The sequence below is a fragment of the Mesoplodon densirostris genome, chromosome 2 (genome assembly GCF_025265405.1).
Source record: "Mesoplodon densirostris isolate mMesDen1 chromosome 2, mMesDen1 primary haplotype, whole genome shotgun sequence".
NCBI classification, from domain to species: Eukaryota; Metazoa; Chordata; class Mammalia; order Artiodactyla; family Ziphiidae; genus Mesoplodon; species Mesoplodon densirostris.
This window is the reverse complement of record NC_082662.1, coordinates 151348772-151372026: the sequence shown is the minus strand read 5'-3', so window position 1 is coordinate 151372026 and position 23255 is coordinate 151348772. Positions and strand designations below refer to the sequence as shown.

At 43.8% G+C, this 23255-nt stretch overlaps 1 protein-coding gene across 1 annotated transcript in view; it reads left to right on the top strand.

Annotated features, from left to right (window-relative positions):
- Nucleotides 1–3311: 3311 nt before the first annotated feature.
- C2H1orf21 (chromosome 2 C1orf21 homolog) overlaps nucleotides 3312–23255 on the top strand; it is a 231047-nt gene continuing 211103 nt past the window's right edge. Inside the window, exon 1 of the mRNA XM_060091147.1 lies at nucleotides 3312–3634. The gene's annotated coding sequence lies outside the window, so the exon portion shown is untranslated. The remainder of the gene's footprint in view (nucleotides 3635–23255) is intronic.

Here is a 23255-nt window from a genome sequence, read left to right as displayed (position 1 = left end):
ACCCCCGGTCCACGGACTGGTACCGATCCTCGGCCTGTTAGGAACAGGGCCGCACAGCAGGAGGTGAGCGGCTGGCGAGTGATCTAGGCTTCATCTGCCTCTCCCCGTTGCTCCCCATCGCTTGCCTTACTGCCCGAACCGCGCCCCCCCAGAAAAATTGTCTTCCACAAAACCAGTCCCTGGTACCAAAAAGGTTGAGGACCACTGGTTTAGGGTACATACCTAAGCCTCTCCAGCACCTCAGAGGCCCATCCTGTCTGCACCCCCCCTCCCACTGTACCCTTCCTACCCTCTCTTCTGCAGTCCTTACCCAAATCCCCATGGTCCCACTGCTCCTGCTGTGGCTATGTGCAAGAAAATGTGTGTGCAGGGGACTTCCCTGGCGGTCCAGTGGTTAAGACTCCAAGCTTCCACTGCAGGGTTCAATCCCTGGTCTCAGAACTAAGATCCTGCATGCCCCCTGGCAAGGCCCAAAAAACAAAACAAAACAAAAACAAAAAAAGAAAGAAAGTGTGTGTGTGTCGTAGTTGTGGTGGTGATGGGAATCTCCACTCCCATGTCCTCCACATTTGGGGGAGAAAGGAAAGGTGCCCCAGGGATCCCAGGTAAATGAGAAATGAATGTTCACATTAAAAAAAATGTTAATCAGAGCAGTTAATTTCTACAGAAATACCAGCACCAAACAGGGTTTATTGAGAGGCAAAAAGGGCTTAAGTTCCACGACACCTTATTCACATGAGCTTTTCCCAGGGGGCTTTTGCATTTTTAGCTTCCTTATCTGGAAAGTGGCTCCCCAAATTGTAAGTGATTCAAACCCTACAAAACCTGGATTGTTTCTGGTCAGCACTATAGGTTAATTATGGGATTCCTTTCATGGACTTTTGTGACTATCCTGAGAACCTTACTACCACATAAAATGTTGCTTCTAAGAAGTAGTTTCTAGTGAGAATTAACACAACATACCACCTGTTCTCAGCCCTGGGAAGATGTCTGGTCCCTAAACTAGGTTCTTAACAAACGTTTGCTGATTGAATAATAATGAAATAAATGAAGGGAAAATGGATATACTTGAAGCACTTACTGAGTACTTCTCTCTGGAGGGTAGGATTATAGTGATTTTTATTTCCTCCATACCTGGCTGAGTTTCTGAAATTTTTCCACAGTGAACATGTATTATTTTGAATAATTAAAAACTTGCTTTAAAAGTTCATAGTATGGATTTTGTAAACTTATACATGTATGGAATGCTTGCTCTGTGGCCTTCTGTTACTTCTGAGGGTATCAATTCAGAGGAGACCTACATTGCCTTGCTCTCAAGAAATCTATGGTGCCAGTCACTGTTCTGAGCCCTGAAGAGATATATTACAACACAGGTCAACATTTATAGAGCTTGGTCTATTCAGGTGGTGGTGAGGGAAGGAGAGAAGTGGGGAAAGAGAAAAACCTGGTTATCCTCAAGCATCCTTTTATATAGAATTATATGTAAATAAACACACACACACATCTTAGTTATATACTTCTTTCATCTTACCATAGGAGAAGTTTTTAGGAGTGGCCTAAAAATCCCAGAGAAATGTTGACTACATTTGGATACACCCAGCAGATGGATTTTCACTCCCAACTTTAAGAAGGAATGCAAAGAGAAAAAAAAAAGTCTATCAAATTACCAAATCTGGGATTAAACTATATATTTGAAAGAACAGCTCATATTTATTGAGTTCTTACCATGTGTCAGGCATTATGCGAAGTTTTTTATATGCATTGCCACCTCATTTTATTTTCCTTTTATTTTGACAACATGCGTATGAGATAGGAACTAGTATCACCAATCCCATTTTACAGATGAGGGAAGGAAGACTGAAAGCAATAACAAGTCACCTAAGGTAACAGAGATGGTGGCTGGCAGTGCCTGACTGGAATCCTAATTAGCCTACCAAGCCCTTCTAAACCACTCCTCTTCAGGAGGCCAGATTACAAAGAATTCTGGTTCCAAAGAGAAAAATAAACTAGAATATGGATAATTTAAAAAATGGAATACAAAGGAGTTTCAACAACAATGTGATACCAGCCTTTCAAATTAAAAAAGTAAAAACACTGGAAAACCATTTTCTTTTTTCTTTTTTCTCAAAAAGGCCGACTTCCTAGACATTATGGGTGGGTTATTAACTCATTTCATTAAGCTAAATTATGAATTTGCTTTTCAATTAAGTGTCTCATCACTGTCACAGCTCCGATGTGTCCTTTCCTGTTTTCCAACTTCATCTTGGCCCAAAGTAAGAAATGATTCGGTTTGTGTGTAATCCACAGGACCCAGGGAGGATCTTTTGCCCCTTTTGTTTTCTTGGGTGTCCTCACTCTGGAGGCCTGGCATTCCTCACGTGTCTAGGGCAATGCAGGAGCAGCGAAGCGCGGGGAAGCCACACAAAAGACATCCAACCACTATCAATGTTAAAAGATCAATTCAGGGCGCACACGAAACACCCAGTATGACCAGGAAACGAAGAAAAAATACCTTCTCCCAGAGGGTGAGAAACTGGTTGACCTCTTGTGAGTGTCCACAAAAAACTGAGCAGGTAAAATGGTGGGCGGCGATCTTTGTGGAGCCCCAATCATCCCAAACGCGCCTTGCAGGCGCGGCCTCCGCCCTTTAGTCCCAAGAGGCCGGAGGGGCAAAGAGGGGGCGCAGGGCGCGAAGTCTCAGGCGGTGTCTCCTTCCCCTCCCCAGTGCAGGTTCTGACCAGTGGCCGACGCTTCATTCATCTTGCAGGCGCCGCGGCTCCAGGGCAGGGTAGCGGGGCAGGGGCCGGGGCCGCTGGGCAGCGCCCGCTGGTCCAGCGAAGGGAGGGGCCGCGCGGCGCGGCGAGGATGCCCGGCCTTCCCTCCCTCTGCTTCCAGCAGGCGCAGCCCCGCGGCTGGGCCCAAGGGCTGGCTTGGGTTTCCCGCAGAGCTGGGCCGCCCCGGCCTCCGAGCGGCCCCGTGGCTACCACGCCACCGCCCGGGTGTCAGGCCCAGGACGCAGCTTTCACACACACACGCCCGTCCTCACCCTCCTTCCCTCTCTGCAGCCCTGGCAGCCCCGCTCTCCTGGTCCCTTTCTCCGGGGTGCCCGGCACCCTCGCGGCCTCCGCAGGCCGCTCCCAGGGGCGAGGCTGGGTGCTGGACGCGCGCGGGAGCCGGGCGCGGGGAGGGGCCGACGGTGGGGGAGTGTCTGGCTGCCCCCGCCCCTCGAGTGAGTGACTGGGCGAGGAGGTCCCCTCCCTCCCTCCCCCTCCCTTTTTCCAGGTCCCCTCCCTCGCTCGCTCGCTCCCCACCAGCTCCGGCTTGCTCCTTGCCCACTCCCGGGGGGACGTTCCGTGCCGCGGCCGCCGCTTCTTTCACACTTTAGTTGGGAGCCGCTCGCCGCGCTCAGTTACTGGAGAGCTGGCCGCGCGCCGCCGCCTCCCGCACGCACGCACGCGGGCCAGGCTTCGGGGGTTTCGGCTCTTACCCCCGGCGTCTGGGAGGAGGGGGAGACCCGGACTCACTGTGGGGAGGAGGAAGAAGAGGAGGAGAAGGGAGGAAGAAAACAAGCGAGGAGGATCCGGGCGGGGGGCGGGAGGCTTACCACCTTCAGCCCCCCCCGCGAGCGCCCAAGGTAAGCGTGAGCCCACGCCGACCTGGGGCGGGGGGAGTTGGCGGCGCAGCCCGCCCGGGTTCCGCTCCGGGCGCGCCCGGGTGGGCTGGGAGGGAGGCCTGCGGGGTGCCTGCCGCGCGGCGGGGATGGGAGCCGCGGTCGTGGCGCTGCCGGCGCGCGCGGCCCGGGCCGGGGCTGCTGCTGCTGCTGCTGCTGCTGCTGCTGCTGCTGCTGCTGCTGCTGCTCCTGCTCCTACCACTGCCGCCGCCGCCGCTGCCGTTGCGGGGCTGGCAGGGACGGAAGCTGGGGTTGGGGGGAGCTGCTGGGGTCATCTGCTGGCCGGGGCGGAGGGGTTGGGATGCGGTTGGGGCTGCTGACGACTTTCGTCACATTGAGGCCTGGGTGGCTGGGATTCGACCCCCCTCCCTTCCCATCCGCACTCCCCGCCGCCCTCAGCCTTTCCTGCTCCTCTCGAGCTCTGCCTGTAGCCGCCGTACTTTGCAAGCCAGAGCTTGAAAGAAAAAGCAAAATTCAGTATCCTCTGCTAAATCTCCGAGTCTCTTCTCCCGCTGCGACTGATTGATGTGTTTGTGTGGGTGCCGTGATCTCCGGGATTTCTGAAGTTTTGACCTTTTTGGGGTGACTTGTCTCGATGCAGCGATTTGCCCACCTCGATGTATTTATTATTCGTGCCCATGCGAGGCAGCCAGAGGGTGCCTGGTTATTGTACTGGGGAAAGATTTCACTCCCTTCTGCAGGCAGTTCGCGAAGTGCGGCCGCCGCAGCTGCCTCTGGTTTGCTGCCTGACGTCCTTCGCCGGTCTTCCACCCTGCCCCCCACCCCCTCCTCGGAGGGATTTTTTTTTTTTTTCCACTTACTGTTTGTGTGAGAGGAGCCCCTGGGCTTAGAGCCTTTCATCTCCCATCCATCCCTCTTCTAAAGCTCTGAATTGTCTCAGGCACGATGGTAAAAATTGGGGTGGCTTTCTCTGCTCCAAGAGTTGCACGGTCAAGGATAAAAATATATACACATAAACACGTATTAATCCTGGGAGGTGACAAACACAGTTTGCAATAGAAGTGCTTGTTTTCCAGTAGGAAGTTGACGACCTATGTATGAGGTATCTCCCATCGCATGTGGGGTAGGAAAATTGTTTTAAAATAGATAGTTGCTTATTTTGTACCGTGGCTGGAAGACAGCCCTAAGTTCAGCTATTGGAGCAAGTCTGAAAGTGATACACCCTGGTCACCTAGAACTTCACTAAAGACACATATGCTCTGACTCAGACTTTGGGAGGGGGACTGACAACATAAATTCCATGTAATAGTTTTTTTTTTTTTTTTTTAAGGAAACAGTTGGGCAGTTTGGGGAAGTGACACGTTCATTACACAGACAGATCTTAGAACACTTCCTAACTTCATGGGCTGGGCTCACCTTCTACCTAATGGAATAACCTTTCAGTTGGTAGAATTGGGATGTACCAGGGTAGAAAAAAATTATGGGTAGAGTGGGCCTGGGCTACTCCAGCTTTCTTGGGGGGAGAAGGTGATGTTTCTGAAGGGTGTTTAAGTTCAAGATGCTCAATCTGGGGGCTTCCTCCCCATTTTCATACTTCTAGAGCTGGATTGTAGGATCAATAGAACATGTTCTGTGTTGGCTGTTTGGAAATGCCATTGATCAGGCATGGAAATTAATTTAGACTTAATTATCTATTTTTCTTTTGCTCTTATAAAGTAGTAAGTGCTGGTGATAGGACAGCTGAGTGTATTTATCTCTGCATTAAACCAGTGCTGGGACTAGCAGTTCACGGATCAGAAATGCAGCATTGAAAGGTAACCTCCTTTAGTGTTTCCTGCTGTGCATACTGGGTTCAGAGAACAGCTCCGGAGGGCTACTCGGAAAAGCGACAAAGACAAGCGGACTCAGCACTTGGATGAGCAGATGCCTGCGAAGGAGTGGGGTGCTTCTGTTGTCAAGCTTATCTCCATTCGGGCATTTTTCCCAAGAAAAATTGGACTTGGTTGGTAGGGAGGGAAAGTTCATCCTAGAAGGATCCTGAGGTTCTAGCTTCCCTTTTTAGCTGACTCAGTTTCAGTGGTTGAGAGAGCTGATAATTTTGTTTTATTGGCTAGTAATTTACCCTTTACCCTCTCACACCTGATCTCACTTTATCATCTAGCATGGATTTCTGGGAATTCGTAGGCCACAGTCTGAAGTGGTTTGAGCTTCTTGAAGAATCACAGGGTATACATCAAAAGCTTGTTCATTAATTAGTACTATTTGCTGTGACTGATGCAGAAACTCGACCCAGGAGGAAGGTGGTGTGTCCCATTGTGAATATCATTTCCAGGTTGATGGTGCCTCAGCACTGTGTTGGATTTTTGACCAGGCAAGACTTGACTGTCACATCCTGAGTGGCTTGCTCCAGGCTCCTTGTGGCCCCTTTCTTCTAGCTATTTTCTGTCAGGGAATGAGACGCCCCAGGTTGGAGAGAAAGAATCATGGCACCGCCCATTAGAAAAGGAGAGGGCAGGAGATTATTCACAGAGGGTCTTAAGTGTGATAAGTATCACCAGCTTCTCGTGAACTTATCGATAGAGTTTGGAACCCTGTGAGGCACAAGCAAGTGCATTTTTGGACATCTTATGTTCCTTCTTTGGAATTTTAGAAGCCTTGGAGCTTGGGAGAAGTAAAAGTTGTGATTACTTAGGCTCTCATTAAAACATGAAAGGCAGGGGCTTCCCTGGTGGCGCAGTGGTTGAGAGTCCGCCTGCCGATGAAGGGGACACGGGTTCGTGCCCCGGTGCGGAAAGATCCCACATGCCGCGGAGCGGCTGGGCCCGTGAGCCATGGCCGCTGAGCCTGCGCGTCCGGAGCCTGTGCTCCGCAACGGGAGAGGCCACAACAGTGAGAGGCCCGCGTACCGCAAAAAAACAAACAAACAAACAAAGAAAGGCAGCTTGCAATAGATCAATATATAATACTTAGAAAACTGAGAAGACAGGGATAGGGCCTGCGAGCAAGGAGAATTGTACACTGAAACTGTATTTTAAAATTGGTGACATTTGTGACTTTAAGAGCTTATAAATCAAGAGCTTATCTAAAGTGACACGTAAATTATATACATACATATTTTTAAAGTAGGCAATTATTTTGCTTGACTCCCTCAGTTCTGAAGTTTAATTTTACAAGTTACAATTGCAACAAGAAACAACTTGACATGCTGTGGTTATGCAATCAGGACAAGAGTGGTTGCACGTAAACTGGGCTAGGATGAACATGGAAATGAACACACAGCAGTGTCCGCAGTCACCAGGTATTAAGAAGTCCCTTTTTTGGGCTTCCCTGGTGGCGCAGTGGTTGAGAATCTGCCTGCTAATGCAGGGGACACGGGTTCGAGCCCTGGTCTGGGAGGATCCCACATGCCGCAGAGCAACTAGGCCCGTGAGCCACAACTACTGAGCCTGCGCGTCTGGAGCCTGTGCTCTGCAACGGGAGAGGCCGCCCTAGTGAGAGGCCCGCGCACCGCAGTGAAGAGTGGCCCTTGCTTGCCACAACTAGAGAAAGCCCTCGCGCAGAAACGAAGACCCAACACAGCAAAAAAAAAAAATCCCTTTTTTTTTTCTTTTTAATTCATTGTGTTCCTGGAAAATGCATTTCCTAGGTTGTAGGGTAGTCACATAATGTTAAGATTGCTTTCTCTCTATACTTGTGAGAGGAGATGCAGCTGCCCCAATCTGAATGGAAACTGAGAAGATTAACTAACCGAACTAGGTAGTTAGAGGCAAATTGTTTTGCTCATCTCTGCAACCCCCATGGCGGCTTGTACACTCCCTTGCACTTGGAATAACTCAATGAGTGATTGAATTGAATGGAATTCACATAATTAGTTAAGATCTGTAATGTGTCAAAAACCTCCTTGGAAATGCATTAGATGCGGATTTCCATTTTAATAAATCAGTAGGATAGTTTATCAAGAGTTCCATGTTATGCCTCAGGTAGGGTTTTTTTTTTTTTTTTTTTTTTTTTTTTTGCGGTACGCGGGCCTCTCACTGTTGCGGCCTCTCCCGTGGCGGAGCACAGGCTCCGGACGCGCAGGCTCAGCGGCCGTGGCTCACGGGCCCAGCCGCTCTGTGGCATGTGGGATCTTCCCAGACCGGGGCACGAACCCACGTCCCCTGCATTGGCAGGCGGACTCTCAACCACTGCGCCACCAGGGAAGCCCCATCAGGTAGGGTTTTTAAATGTTGATAAGTATTGGACAGGAAAGTAAACATACCAAGCATAATGTCTTCTCAAATAGGAACTTCTAGTTAGGGTCATCTTGATTTGGAATATAGATAATATCCGTATTTGACAAATATTTCTTCACTCCTGATTGTGACTGTGGTCTTTCTTTTTTTGTCCGAGGCATTCAGTGAATAACAATGCTTCATATTTATAGGGAGCTTTATGGTTTTCACAGTTCTTTCATGTACCGTTGTCTTACTTGGCATTGTCCTGCAGCCATAGCACTCAGGGCTTTCCGTGCTGGGATCTCTCCCAGAAGATGCCTGCATCAGGGAGTCGGGGAGAGGTCCTGGGGAAGCTCACAGGTAGCCCCACCTCTTGGTTTACTGGATTTTCTCAAGGGAGCTATAATTGGTATTCACTGCTGGTCCCTCTAAAATAAAACAAGCAAAGTTGAGACTTGTCTCATGCAGCGAGCACGCTCAACCTGCCAGCGTTCATTCTGTGGCTTTGCCCCTACCTCTTTTCGCTCTCCTTGGGCTGCCTTTTACCTTGCCCCTTTGCCAACTGTCCCCTTCATCTACCTATCCTTTCTGAAGTGTTTCCATGTTTTTCTGTCCCACAGATTTTCATCCATAGGCTCTCCTGCTGCTTCTCCCACCACCTTACTTTTGCCTGCAAGACTTGGGTTGTGTGTTTCCGAATGACGTTTTCCAGTACTTGAACCTTATCTCCAGGCCCACTTTCCCTCTGACTCCTCCCACCTCTCTGCTCAAGTGTAGACTTTCTGCTTCCAGCCACTTCTCCTTTCTACCCTCAGGGCCCCTCTGCCTTGTCCTACTTTGCCCCCTACACCTCCCTTATGCCTTCCACCCACTTCTCTCCATCAAGCCCTCAGATCTTCCAGCACATGCCTGCCTCTGCCTGTTTCACAGGCTCACGCCATCTCAGCAGATGTGTTTACAAGCATTCATGAGTTGAAGTCCGCATACATGCTTTGTACCTTTAGGAGAATGGAGTTAGAACACCCCCAAGTTTGGGGATCTTTCTGCTTTTGTTTTCACTTTTGATTACACAATATTTTTGACTTTTAAAGGCTCTTAAGCCCTTTACTCATAGCTGAAGCACTTTGCTTCTTCACTTCACTTAGCTGTTACAGCCTATGTTGGATAATAGATAAAGGAATATCTAGGTGACTATTGTTATTTTTAAAGATTGGACAACATATCTTGAGAAGCACTTCAGAGATTTTCATAGCGGCACCATTGAAAGGCTTTCCTGTACACCCACATCTACTTACTAGTCACAGAAGTAGAATGGTTTGTTTAATTTCATCCTCAATACCTTATTTTTTTCTCCTTTGGTTAAATAAATGTTGGTTACATGAATGTTGGTTAAATAAACATTACTATAATTTGAACCAAATTTTTTCTCATTTGTTGTGGTTTTACTGCTCTCCATGAAAATTTTATAAGCTCATTAGACACATTTCTACCAAGCAAGGATTCTTTAGCTAAGACCCACCATTGTTGCTTTCCCTTATAAATTTATAACCTGTGTTGGCCCTACCAGTAGGGTCAGTGGGAGAAAGAGGACTGCTACTGGAAAAACACAGCCTATTGACTCATTGCATACGAACTTAGGTTGGTCTTTTCACAAAACCGTACTTCAGAAGTAGATCCAGCGCTAGTTACGCAATGTCCTGAGCGCTCCAGGGCTTTTGGAGGAAGGTGCTTTAAAGGAGAGCAGGGACAATTGTTTTTAAGTAAGAATTCCGTTTCTTTGATGGATCTGTGTTTTATTTGAGTGCAGTGGTTATTGCAGTAGTTTCAGTTTATTGTTACACCATATATTAGGACATTTTCTACCTTACTTGGTGACTTATGGTTTTCCCTGCCTGAGCAAGGTAAAGAAGGAGAATGAGAGGTTGGTGGTCTTTGCTGGAGTGTGAGGACATTTTTCATACCCCTCATCACAGATGCTGGTGGAGTAGGTGACACCCACCCAACAATCCAATAGATGCAGTGTATATCATCACAGGCACACCTAAAAGCTTCTCCCTGAACCCCACAGTTGACAAGGAGATCTACACAGGTCGTTTACAGTGCAGGGGAGCCCCTATATCAACAGTACATTTGCTTTCGGGAGAGGATTGAAAGGCCAGATGTAGAGTAAGGAGATGCTGCAGGCTCAGGCTGAGGTTTGCAGAGAACTTTTCAAAGACACAGATAATTAATACATGCCAAGGGGTGACTTCAGCAGTTCTATCTGAAAGTTCTGCCAAAAGCAATTTTCCTAAGATAATTTTGTAACAGTTCTTACAATTAAAAGGTTATAAAGGAATAAGCCACATATATCTAATTCTGTGTCTCAGGCAGATACTACAACTATTTTGAGGAAGGAGGTGAGAATCCAGGAACCTCTTTGAGTTGTTTAATATCTACTGAAAATTCAGATGTTCTGGTTTCTATGCTAGGAGTCCATGACAGTCTAGGTACAGCTCCCAAAACAAACGTCTGCTTACCGTTGGTGGCCGTCCCAACACCCACCCCCGCCCGGCCTTGAGCTTTCCTCCCTCGGTGGCTTCTCTTGGGGTCCAAGCCATTTCTCGAGTCTCAGTTCAAATCCCTTCTCCTTCAGGGAGCGTCTTCTCTGACCATCAGAGTGGTTTCTCCCTTGGCTTCCACGAACTCCTGCAACACTTATTTGTTGTTTATTTTATTTCAGCATTAGTTTTGGTCTTCATTTATGTTTATTTGTCGCCCCACCGAATTATCAGCTCTTCTATCGTGCCCACTGGGCCTTAAGAATATAACATGCTGAATAAGTAGCTGTTGGTTGATTGACAGCTGGTCATTGGTCTGAGGCTTAGAATTTTTCTTTGTGAAGACCTTGCTCTCATTTAAAACTCTTTAACCAAATGAGGAAGTGGAGTTTCTCAGGGATGAGAAAAGATAATGGGAATTGTTTAATTCCTTTGTTGCCCGAGGTTAAAGCATCTAATCTCTCTTACTCTCTTAGATAATATATTAAACAAACATTGACTTTTGTTGATGATACTTTGTGTCATCTCTGTGCCTGGCACTGGAGAGATGCTGGAGATACAGATAAGAAGGCCTGGCCCTGACTTTGTGGACTTCTCAGACAAGTGTGGGAATTGACAAGCACATGGTATGTCGTAAAGTGTCAAGGTGCTTTGGAAGTTGAGGGGAGAAAGCAGCCAACTCTGTCTAGAGGTAGGCTGACCTGGCACCCTGTCTCCCTGGGACAGTCCTGGTCTGTGCCCATTGTTCAACATAGTTATTAATGCACCCCCTTTGCCCTCAAAAGTCTCCCAGTTTGGACAATGAATTATATGATTCCCCCACATAAAGAAGTCATAGAAGGCTTCACAGAGAAGGAGGTATTCTGGATGACACTCGAAAGCTGCACAAGGGTCCCCTAGGGTATTGCTGACATTTCCAAAAATATTGGGGGACGAACATTGGTTTACTGTTTTTCCTCATTTTACTATGGATTCATAAACTAATTCACAGAGTGGCATTTGTGGATAAAGGGATCTGGGGGCAGATGGAAGATGAAGTAGGGCATTCCAGCAGGGGACACACAGTGACGTGGAGAAACGTGCATGTGGGTCATTGTGGCTGGAGCTTCTGCATCTTGCAGCACGATGCAAGATAAGACTGATCAACTATGCAAGGCTTCACAGTACATAGTTTGGACTCACTGCCCCAAATAAGAGGCATTGAGAGATTGTAAACAGGGGAGAGACATAATTTGCATGATAGATGGTTCCTTTGTGAGTGTGAGTAAAAGACTGGAGGGGAACAGAGAGTGTCCCCAGGACACCTACCGCACAATTGGGGCCCAGCACATATTTGTTGAATGAATGAATGAGAGAGAGTTTTTGAATCTGTGATAGTTGAAGCTACGTGGTTTTGTATGAGATTGCCCAGGGAAAGTAAATATTATAGAAGAAAAACACTGGCCCGTGAGTTCCAGGGAACACCAACTTTTATGGGCTGTGGATGGAAAGGATAGTGAAGGAGACTGAAAAGTGCAGGCTCCTCACTGAGGCAAGAGAACCAGGCAGGTGGTGCCAGGAAGAGAGGATGGATCAAGAATTGGCGTGTGCTTAGAACTGTCACATGAAGAAGTAAAATAGCATTAAAATAGCATTGTTTTTATTTTCTCAGAATTTGTAATTCTATTATTAAATAGAAGTGGAAGTATTTACCTTATGGGAGATAACAAGATATAGGTACTTAGTGTTATTATTATATTCATGCTGCATGCAAAGTTTGAAGTTTTATCACTTTGATAGTTTTATATGTCGGGATTCTGAGGTTTGCCTTATATAATTTATGCCAGTACCTGGTGTAGTAAAAATCTGAGGCCATGTTTTGGGAGGATGATGAAATAACACAGTGTTGTTTTTTTTTTTTTCTGACACTTGTTAGTTTTATTAAAGATTTGATGAGGAAAGAGATAAAAGAATAAATGAGTAGAAAGTTCCGCTAACAACCAATGACTTAATTTATTCATCTTTCATCCTCCCCTAAAGTAGCCATAATTAAGGGTTGACGATGTCATCACCTATAAAAATAACCTCGATTTTTATCTTCCTTTCAACTTTGCAAAGTGTGCTACATCTATTATCTCACTATATCCTCACACCTGTGAAGACAGCAAAGCAGGCATTATCCCTATTTTGCAGATTAGAGAATTAAAACGCAGCAATGTTAAGTGAGCTGCCTGAAGTCCAAGACAGGTCCTGATGTTGTCACCAGAAACCAGAATAACACAGTGTTTAATCATTGTGAACTTATGATGGTGCATAGTGATTTATAAAGGGGTTAAGACACTCGAGTGTTTACATGCCACCAGATGAGGAGCCATCCACATTAAGGACACACTGAGTGACAACATTTTGACAAAGGATGGCTAGTTGCAGAAGCCAGGCTGAGTAGCAATGTCATTACAGGTTTGTGGTAGAAATAGAGACTCTTGTTGCCGAATGAATTGTTACTTGTCCTCAGTCTCCACTGAGAGACCCTGGGTGGAGATGGGGGCAACATCGTAAATGTATTGGAAAGAGCGTGGGCTTTGGATTCAGCACATTTTATCCCGTTTCTACCACCTCCTAACTCTAGCTTCGTGATCTTGAATATCAGTGGTAATAATTGACAATAGTAACGATAAAAGCTAACATGTATTGAGTGCTTACTCTGTACCCAGGTGCTGTGCTAAGTACCTTACATGCATTGTCTTTAATGCTTGCGACAACCTTGTGAAGAACCTACGACTGTTACCTCTACTTGATGGATAAAGAAGAACTGAGGCTCAGGGTCTCTGGGACCTTGATCAAGGTCTTGTAGCCAGCAAGTGGTAGTGCTGAGACGGGAATCCAGGCCTTCTGACTCTAAAGTCAGGCTTTTAATTATCGACTCCGGGGCAGTTCTCTTTGAGCCAGTCCCCCTACCCTTCCCACCACACACACATTCCTTTCCCCTCACCTACTGCTTCTCTTTGAAGCAGATCACAGACACTATGTCACCTTGTCTGTGTATACTAGATTATATTTCTAAAGGATAGGAGCTTTTTTTCCTTTTAACATAACCACAGTATCATTATCATTCCTAAAAACTTTTAACGATAATTTCTTAATATCAAGTATCCAGTCAGTAACCAAATTTTCCTGGTGGACCCAAACATTTTTTTAATGATTAATTTGTTTCACACTTGAGAGATGCATCCGTCTTTCTTTTTTTTTTTAATGTTATTTTTATTTATTTGTATGTTTTTATTTTTTTGGCTGCCTTGGGTCTTCATTGCTGTGCGGACTTTCTGTAGTTGCGGCGAGCAGGGGCTACTTTTCATTACGGTTCGCGGGCTTCTCATTGCGGTGGCTTCTCTTGCTGCGGAACGCGGGCCCTAGGTGCGCGGCCTTCTGTAGTTGCGGTGTGTGGGCTCGGTAGTTGTGCCTTGCGGGCTTAGTTGCTCTTCAGCAGGTGGGATCTTCCTGGACCAGGGCTCGAACCCATGTCCCCTGCATTGGCAGGTGTATTCTTAACCACCGCGCCACCGGGGAAGTCCCCGTCTTTCTTTATAGGCTTCCTTTCTCTATTTTTCCCTCTTCTTTTTCTCCCCTAGCAGTTTACTTGTTAAAGAAACAGGGATTTAATCTATAGGATTCCCTGCATTCTGTAGTTTGCCGATTGCATCTTCTTTCTTAGTTTTCTTCACTGTATTTTTCAGTTTCCAATATTTCCTGTAGTTTGATCTAGACTGGAAGCTTGATCAGGTAGTTTGGGAAGAGTACCTCATAGAAAGTGTTCTGTACTTCGTCTTATATCACATCAGAAGGCCTTCTTGTTTCTTTATTTGTGAGGTTAAGACTAATTGGTGGATTTAGGTGTTGTCAGCCTGACCTTTCCATTATAAAGCTTCCCCAGGCCCTTCGAAAACCACTTTGGCCATTGCTTAGATGTATTATTTCAGAAACAGTTGAAAAGTGATGATATTCTATCATCCATTCTGCATTTGTTAGCTGGAGTTTTTCTATTAAGAAGAAATTTTCCACATCAATTACTTGGTTACCTCGGGATATAGGAAAATTAATGCTCAGTTTTGTTCCCTCTGTTTTAAATAATGTTCAGAATTATGAGTTGACTTTCTGACATCTTCCAAAGAAGACCAATGAGGTTTTTTTAAAAGTATCATTATGAGGGCCTCCCTGGTGGCGCAGTGGTTGAGAGTCTGCCTGCCGATGCAGGGGATACGGGTTCGTGCCCCGGTCTGGGAGGATCCCATATGCCGCGGAGCGGCTGGGCCCGTGAGCCATGGCCGCTGGGCCTGCGTATCCGGAGCCTGTGCTCCGCAACGGGAGAGGCCACAACAGTGAGAGGCCCGCATACCGCAAAAAGAAAAAAAAAAAAAAAAAAAGTATCATTATGAGCTCATGGATTTTAACACAATTCATGTGTTTATAGTCCTTTGAAGTTATTTCTTTTGAAGTTCAAATTATCTTGGGCCTGTAGGAGACTCTTTAAATTGGCTTCTGAATCATTTTGACATGACTCTCGTGGTCTTTGAGGATGTCTTCACTTTGTGGTACAACAAGGTATTTCAGGCTGATCTAGTACTTTTCCTGTCCCAGATCTTTTTATTGGTAAATGGTATTTAGATACCATAATACGGGTGTTAGTAGTTTTCATTGCCTCTGGGCTGGTCATTGTTCCTAGGTCTGTTCAAGTGGACAAAGTTAGAAAAATATGTAAGTATGTATATCTAGCTACTGAGATATGGATATATACATATGTTTGTGTATGGATATGTTTTTGTATATACATGGTGTATGTATGACATGTATATATACATATGTGCATATTGTTTCTATTTAATGTAAGCAAACGTATCTCTTTTTTCCTTTTAGAAAAAAGGTTGCATACTATAGTTACACACTTTGCCTTTTGCACTTAAGGGTATTTTTCAGAGATCACTCTGAAGCCATATATGAACATTTCTTAGTGCCTTTTACAACTTCAGAGACTCCACTGTGTAAATAAACCAAACTTTGTTCATTTGGATATATAGTTATTTTCGGTCTTTTGCTCTTACATTGTATTGGGAATGATTTGTTTTTGGTGGTGGGGTTTTATTTGCAAATCAGACATAAAGTCTGAACGGAAACATTTTTCCTTAGCTCAATGGACAGCTGAATGAACAGTGCTGCAGTGAATAGCCTTGTGAATATTTATGTACGTATTCTTTCCAGTTTATCTTTAGATAGATCCCTAGAAGTGGGATTGCTGGGTCAAAGGATGAATAGATTTGCAGTTTTGTTCAATATTGCCGAAGTCCCTTCTGTGGGTGCTACACAATTTTGCATTCCCACCAGAGGTAATGAGAGTGCCTTCTTACCCCACAGTCTTACCAGTAGACATGTTGTAAAAACCTTTGGGTCATTGACATTTAAATGATACTTTGTGTAATTTTAATTTGCATTTCTTTTATTATGAGCTAGCTTGAGTTCCTTTTCATATGTTTTGGGGCCACTTGCATTTCTTTTTCTGTGAACTGTCTTTTCATATTTTTTGCCGATTGTTATAGGATTTTAGGTCTTTTTTTTCCCCTTTATTTTATGAAGCTTTTTATGTATTAGGGATATTATCCCTAACATCTGACAGATTTTCCCTAGTTTATCATTTGTCTTTTTCCTCTGATTATGGTTTTTTTAGTGTAATTTTTTTTCCTTGATTTAGTCAGTTATATCAGTCTTTTTCTTTATTGCCTCTTGGATTTGAATCAGGATGTGGAAAAACTTTTCTTCTGGATTGTAAAGCAGCACTATCCAATAAAAACATAATAGGAACCACATATGTAAATTCTTAACAGCCACAATAAAAAAAGTAGAAAGAAAGGTGAAATTAATAACATATTTTATTTAACCCAATATATCAAAAATATTGTTATTTCAACAAATAATCAGCATTTTTAATTACTAATGAGATATTTTACATTTTTTTCATGCTAAATTTTTGAGAACTGATGTGTATTTTATACTTAGCACATCTCAATGTGGTCAGTAAATTTTCGTTGTAAATACTTAATCTGTATTTAGACTATAAAATTTATAGTTGAAAAAGTAAATTCACATAACCAAGTTGTTCTAAGTGTACGTAAAAGTTTTCTGATAACTGAGTTGAGTGTCAGTTTTTTAATTTCAATTTAAATTATTTAAAATAAATTAAAACTTCAAATTCAGTTCCTAGTCACATTTCAGGTACTCGGTAGCCATGTATGGATAATGACTACCATTTTGGACGGCACAGTTATAGGATAGTCACTCATATTTTCTTTTAGCACTTGTGTGGTTTTATCAATTAATATTTAAATCTGTGACCATTGGAATTTATTTTGCTGTATGGTCTGGGGAATGGATCCAATTTTCTCTCTCTCTCTCTCTTTTTTTTTTTTTTTTTAACATGGCTATTTGGAAATCACAAACCACTTACTTATTAAAAAATTCATCTTTTCGGGCTTCCCTGGTGGCGCAGTGGTTGAGAGTCCGCCTGCCGATGCAGGGGATACGGGTTCGTGCCCTGGTCTGGGAAGATCCCACATGCCGCGGAGAGGCTGGGCCCGTGAGCCATGGACGCTGGGCCTGTGCGTCCGGAGCCTGTGCTCCGCAATGGGGGAGGCCACAACAGTGAGAGGCCCGCGTACAGCAAAAAAAAAACAAAAAAAAACAAACATCTTTTCCCCACTGATTTGGGATGTGCCCCTATTCTATAGTTAATTGCTATAAGTAATTAATTAGCTATATTTCTGCATTTTCTATTCTCTTCTATTGGTTTGTCACTTCATGTTCCAGTACCCTACAGTTTTAATCATAGAGGCAGTATAAATATGTTTTAACATTAAAACCATGTTGAGATACCATTTCATACCTAGTAGATTGGTAAATGTCTGTCAACATCAAGCATTGGGCAAGAATGTGGAGCAAAGGGAATATACATACAATGGTGTTGACAGTATAAACTGGTATATGATTTTTGAAAGACATTTGGAATGCCTTGTGAGATGGTCCCCTGACCCCCTTAGCCTTCAGCGTAGCAGAGCAAGGTAGCAGAGCAGATCCAAGCCTGGAGTGGGAGCAGTTTTGTCTAATAACTTCAGTTTGCCGTTCTATTATCTATTATCATTATCATTTTCTATATAAATTGCATGGTGAAAAAGGTTGGGAGGCAGTGCCTTAGAGAAACTTACACATGTGCAAGAATGCTCATAGTAACCCTATTCATAACAGCAGAACACTGGAAACAACCTATTTGTCAATCAGCAGTATACTGAATAAAGAAATTGTGGTACATTTATGATAAATAGTCGTGGGAGTAACCTACAACTGTGTGTATCCATAAGGATGAATCTCACAAGCACACAATGAGTGGAGAGGCAAGGTAGAAGAATAATACAGTGTGATTCCATTTATGTAAAATTCAAAAAAAGTGCTAATCCAAAGCAATACATTGTTTAAGGATTGATTCATGTATGGGAAGACTAAAGAAAAGCAAGGGAACTATTAACATAAAATGCAGGAAGATAGTAGTTACTTCTTGGGGCAAAGGGGAGAGTGTGATTAGGAAGGGCTACACACAGAACTTCCAAGGTGCTTGTAAGGTTCTGCAGGTAGCTACATAGGCATTTTTTTCATATACATTATATTGTACATGTGTTATGTGATTATTTCATAGCAAAACAACAACAAAAATCCAGACTCAGTAGTAGGCTGACCCAAACTCAAATAATTAAATTCATGCTCAACAAAAACTTCTGTTAGATGTGAAACACTTGGCTCTTACCATGCCTCATTTAGTGACAGTGACTTTTTAATTGGCTGGAAGAACAATTGAAGACAGGTTTGCTTTTAGTGTCTCGGTCGGGCAGCAAGAAATATGTTACTGTGTGTTATGTGCACACAAGTGACTGTCACGTCGCCAGGTACAACTATAGGTAGAGGCATGGGTTCTTTGACACTTAAGCAGTTTTTTTTGGCACCAGGCAATTATTTTGGGTACCACTTTTGCAAAATATAATCATGGCCAGTTTTAAACTTTATTCAAAGAGAATTTTTTTGGAGGGACAGCATCATAAATAGCAAACATTTATGAAGCATATGCTATACACCAGATGCAACATGTACAGTAACTCATTTAATCTAGATAATAGTCCCATGTTAAGCCACACAGGGAATACATGTTGTCAGAAAGTCAACACAGGAAATACATGATGGGATTTTCATGAAAGCTTGTCTGACCCCAAATCCCATGTTCCCAACTTATATTCCAGAATATCTTTTTAAGAACTTCAGGAACTGATCTATCCTTTGCTCAGGGGAGGCCTGTCCCAGAAAGTTCGTATTTCTAGCCTGAACATTTCAGAGAAGGAAGTCCCTGATTCTAGTGTGGCAGTTCTTCACAATGTCTGTGAATTTTTAACATCAGTTTTAAGTTTGCTGTCTTCAATAGCATTAAGCAGTTGCTCTCTACCCCTCTGTGTGATAGGTCGGTCCTCTTATACACTTGGTGGCCTTAAAGAATTTGATCGACTGGGCAGTGGGAGACCTGCCAGGGTTTCTGTCGGTTTTCTGATTTGAAGCCTTTCCTAATTTTCCATCCCCAAGATTAGCCTGAACCCTAAAACCTCTCTTGACCATGCCTGTGCAAAGCCTTTGCAGCCCATTTCCCCTTCTGGCATTAAGATTGTATGTATCTCTTTCTCCAGCTTGTCAAAATGTTAAAAGCTTTTTTTATTCTTGGTTCTTCAAGAATTACCTTACATATCCCAAATTGTGATATCAACAAATGAAACTTATTCCTGGTCTTTTATCTGAGTCGTTCTTTGGCATATTATTATCAGACCCGGCACTAGTAATTGTTATTATGCTTTGAAGTTACATCATGTTTAGCTTCAGAGTTCCCCCATTCCTACCCCTTCTTTCCACTGGTATTTTCAGGAGAGAACACAGCTGATGAAGGGGATAGGGTGGGAAGGAGCATTCAAATGAGCATTTGGTTGCTAGGTAACCTGGCTTACTCAGGATTTGTGACTTCCTAAAGTTATGTAGAAATTAAATGCAGAGCTATTTGGAATCTCTGTCCAATGGCTCATTCCTCTTTAGATTAGTGTGCGTTCACTTTGGAGCTGACAGTACCTTCTAAATCTACACAGCTTCTTTCTCTGGGGGTATTAGACTCGCTGTTTCAAGGGAACGTATGTGGTAAAAACCATTTTTTTAATAAAAATGAGAAGGTCAGTGTACAAGTGAAGATGGTGAATCCCCATCACATCTTGTGATCTGTGGATGTGTATGTGCCTTTCTGAGCCCGAAGAGGATAGTTTTTATAGTGATACTGAAGCCATCCTTGTATCTTTCTTCTATTTTCATTATATTTGAACTTCCATCAAGTTTGCTTTAGGTTTTAATGTCAAGAAATAGACTTGCCCTTTATATAATCTCAAGTGAGAGCTATATGGTATTCTGTGTGAAGATAAAATCCCTTGCGTGTGTTTTGATAATTTCACTTTTTTTTTTTTTTTTTTTTTTTTTTTTTTTTTTGCGGTATGCGGGCCTCTCACTGTTGTGGCCTCCCCCGTTGCGGAGCACAGGCTCCGGACGCGCAGGCTCAGCGGCCATGGCTCACGGGCCCAGCCGCTCCGCGGCATATGGGATCCTCCCAGACCGGGGCACGAACCCGTATCCCCTGCATCGGCAGGCGGACTCTCAACCACTTGCGCCACCAGGGAGGCCCGATAATTTCACTTTTTAAAAAAGCATAATATCTAAGACTAACAAAGTTAAAAAGGAACCAAATAAAATTAAATAAACTCCTATGATTAGGAAGGAAGTCAAATGAGTATAACCAGAAAATGAAATGCCTTTGAGATTTATACTGGTTTTCTACTACTTGGTTAGATCCTATAATAATGATTTTTGAGGACTCTTCTTTGGATCTTAGATGTTGTCCGTTACAAAGGTGGCATTAGAGTGAGGGTGAGGGAGAAATGGCGTTGGAAGAGAATAAAAAGAGCAGTGGTATTTATGATCAAGTGTTGTTCTTTGGAAAATAACATTTCTATTAGAACTTGTAGCAGGTTATTTGTTAAGTGGCAAAGAGGATCAGAATTATGAGGGAAATTCAGTTCAGACAGCACTGCTTGTCCACATAGCCTGAAGATAACCTTGTAATTTACAGAAACACATCCAGACTGTATTTTCCTGATTGCTCCTTTAAAGGACTATTCCGGAAGGACTTGAGCCTCTCACTCTGTTACATTGTGCTTTAATGGGCCAGCTGCTTGCATGTGAAAGAGTAAGAGAAACTCTGAGAGGCTGTGGTCTAAATTTGGATGCATTCGTGAGATGAAGTGGGTTTCTTCCTTCTTTCTACACTGCCCCCCCCCACCCCCCATTTCTCTATGGAATTGAGTCTTTGATGTGGAACTAACTGTGGCTGTAACACTTTACATGTCTAAAAATGAGTGGGAAAAAATTAAATAGGTTCCTAAATGGTATCCCCCATAATTGAATGACTACAGCTACATTTGGTAACATTTAATATGAAAAACTGAGATAACCTCTCCGGTAAGAGTTTCTTTCTAAGCTGAACAGAACTTTCCCCACGGGTCACATCCTGTGCTCTGCCACCTGCACTTAGTGCCATGAATGCAGCTGCTAAACAAACGCATGCACAGTAGTTCAGAAATCCACAAACACCGTTTTCTCTCTGAAGTAAATAAAATACATCCTCTTGGGTTATTTTGATAGCTCTAATAAATCTCTTACCTGCTTACCTTTGAAGGTAAGAGATTTATATTGCCATTTTTTTTTTTAGGGTGGGAGGTAGGACTGGGGCGTTTAAGGAAGTATACCAGGACTCTAGCAAATCATTCCTGATGCCAAATGAACATTGTATTCGGCATGGCCATTTATCTTTTTTATCCAGTGTCAAGAAGTCTAAAATAAAAAGTTCTGTTTCTTCTTTGCACGGATAAGTCATGATAAGGCCATGACGAAGTCATGATAAAGAGGACGCAGGGTCTGGTTTTTGTACTGCATGGGCACAGGGATTCCATAGCAGACGTGCTAACGGGTATCAGGTGAGGAAGGGAGCCGTAACCTACCATTATCAGGGTTTTAGAAACGATCAAGTGGGCCACAGGAAGTCAGAGTCCTTGTTTTCACTTTTTACTAGACTGGCTCTACCTTTGTTACCTATGGTCAACACAAGAAAGAGCAGTTGGAGAATTAATAACTCAACGATATTATTACTGACATGGGGCAGCTAAGAATGAGAAACATGTCCTAAATCGAAATCATGGCAATTCATTATTTCCTTGCTGAGTAGGTAGGTAACTCGATGCACTTGGTAATACATTAGAATTGCTCTATTAAAACTGGAAAATGTATGCTAATATTGTAACATCACAGTCAGGAATGGTTTATTTTTGTTGGTGGTAGTTTATTTCCAAATCAAACATAAAGCCTGAACTGAAACCTTACTTTTCATCAACTAGACAGACAGCTGAATGAACAGAGAAGGTGAGTGAATTTATTCTACAGCAGCAGAAGCCCTGAGTATGGAGGGTTTGTGCTTCTTGGCAGAACCCTGCCCCCAAAGAGACTTCTGTGTCTCAACAGTGGGACCCATTGTATTGGTGAGAAAACACTGCTCTACTGGGCTTTTTATTACCTTGATTTTTAAAATTCATTATTCATTATTTTGAATCCAGCTCAACAAAGGGTTATTATTTGGGTCATTTACTAGGACCCGGAGCTTTGCTAAATTGAGCTATAGGTTAAAATGTTTTGTCTATGTTAGGTATTTGTGAGGAATGAGAAATCCCTGATAAGCGCTTAGAAATAGGAATAGTCACTGAACTGCTAAATAGATAGAATGTGAAGGCACATCCCCCTGAAGGCTTTAACCATCCTTTGGGGATAGTATGACCTTTGAAAAAGCTGTTGTGGTCAGATTTCACCACCTTTTCTCTTGCATCCCAATCTGATGAAGTCTCACGCATAACAAAAATGGTGAATTGGGATCCTTTTATTTAATTCCGACAATGACCCCCCAGAAAATTTTAGAACAAAGTCTGTTCCGTAGTCACAGGGCTAGTCTCACAGTGAACTAATGGGTTTGAATGTCAGTGTTCTTTCAGTACTAGACTACCAAGAGTTATTTCAGTTGAGAAGGTGAAATATGGGTAGTTTCCATCTATTCAGCACTTTTTTTTTTCATTCTTACTCAATTTTCAAAGAAAGTTTCCATTGGTGTTTGTAGTGTAGGGATGACCTCAGGCCAGCAGTTGGGTAAACTACTTGCTGTAGTTTCTCCTTGGTCCAGGTGAGTTACAGCTGAGGGATCAGGAAGCTGCTCTCTTTGTACTTTTCAGTGAGTGGGCTCTTGTGTTGGAATTGATTCTGATCTTCAGCCTTTGTAGAAAGAAATTACCTCACAGTATTGGGGAAGAAGTAAATGAAATGAGGTAGTAATGGAATGTATGTGGGGTGTGCAGTGTGGGCTTGAGATGGGGGATGGGAAGACTGCAGGAAATGACCTGCAGATGGATTTTTCAGGTCTTCTATTGGAATAAAGGAATTCATAATGGATTTTGGTAAATTAAAACAGAAAGAGCGGGCTTCCCTGGTGGCGCAGTGGTTGGGAGTCCGCCTGCCGATGCAGGGGACACGGGCTCGTGCCCCGGTCCGGGAAGATCCCACATGCCGCGGAGCGGCTGGGCCCATGAGCCATGGCCGCTGAGCCTGCGCGTCCGAAGCCTGTGCTCCACAACGGGAGAGGCCACAACAGTGAGAGGCCCGCGTACCGCAAAAAAAAAAAAAAAAAAA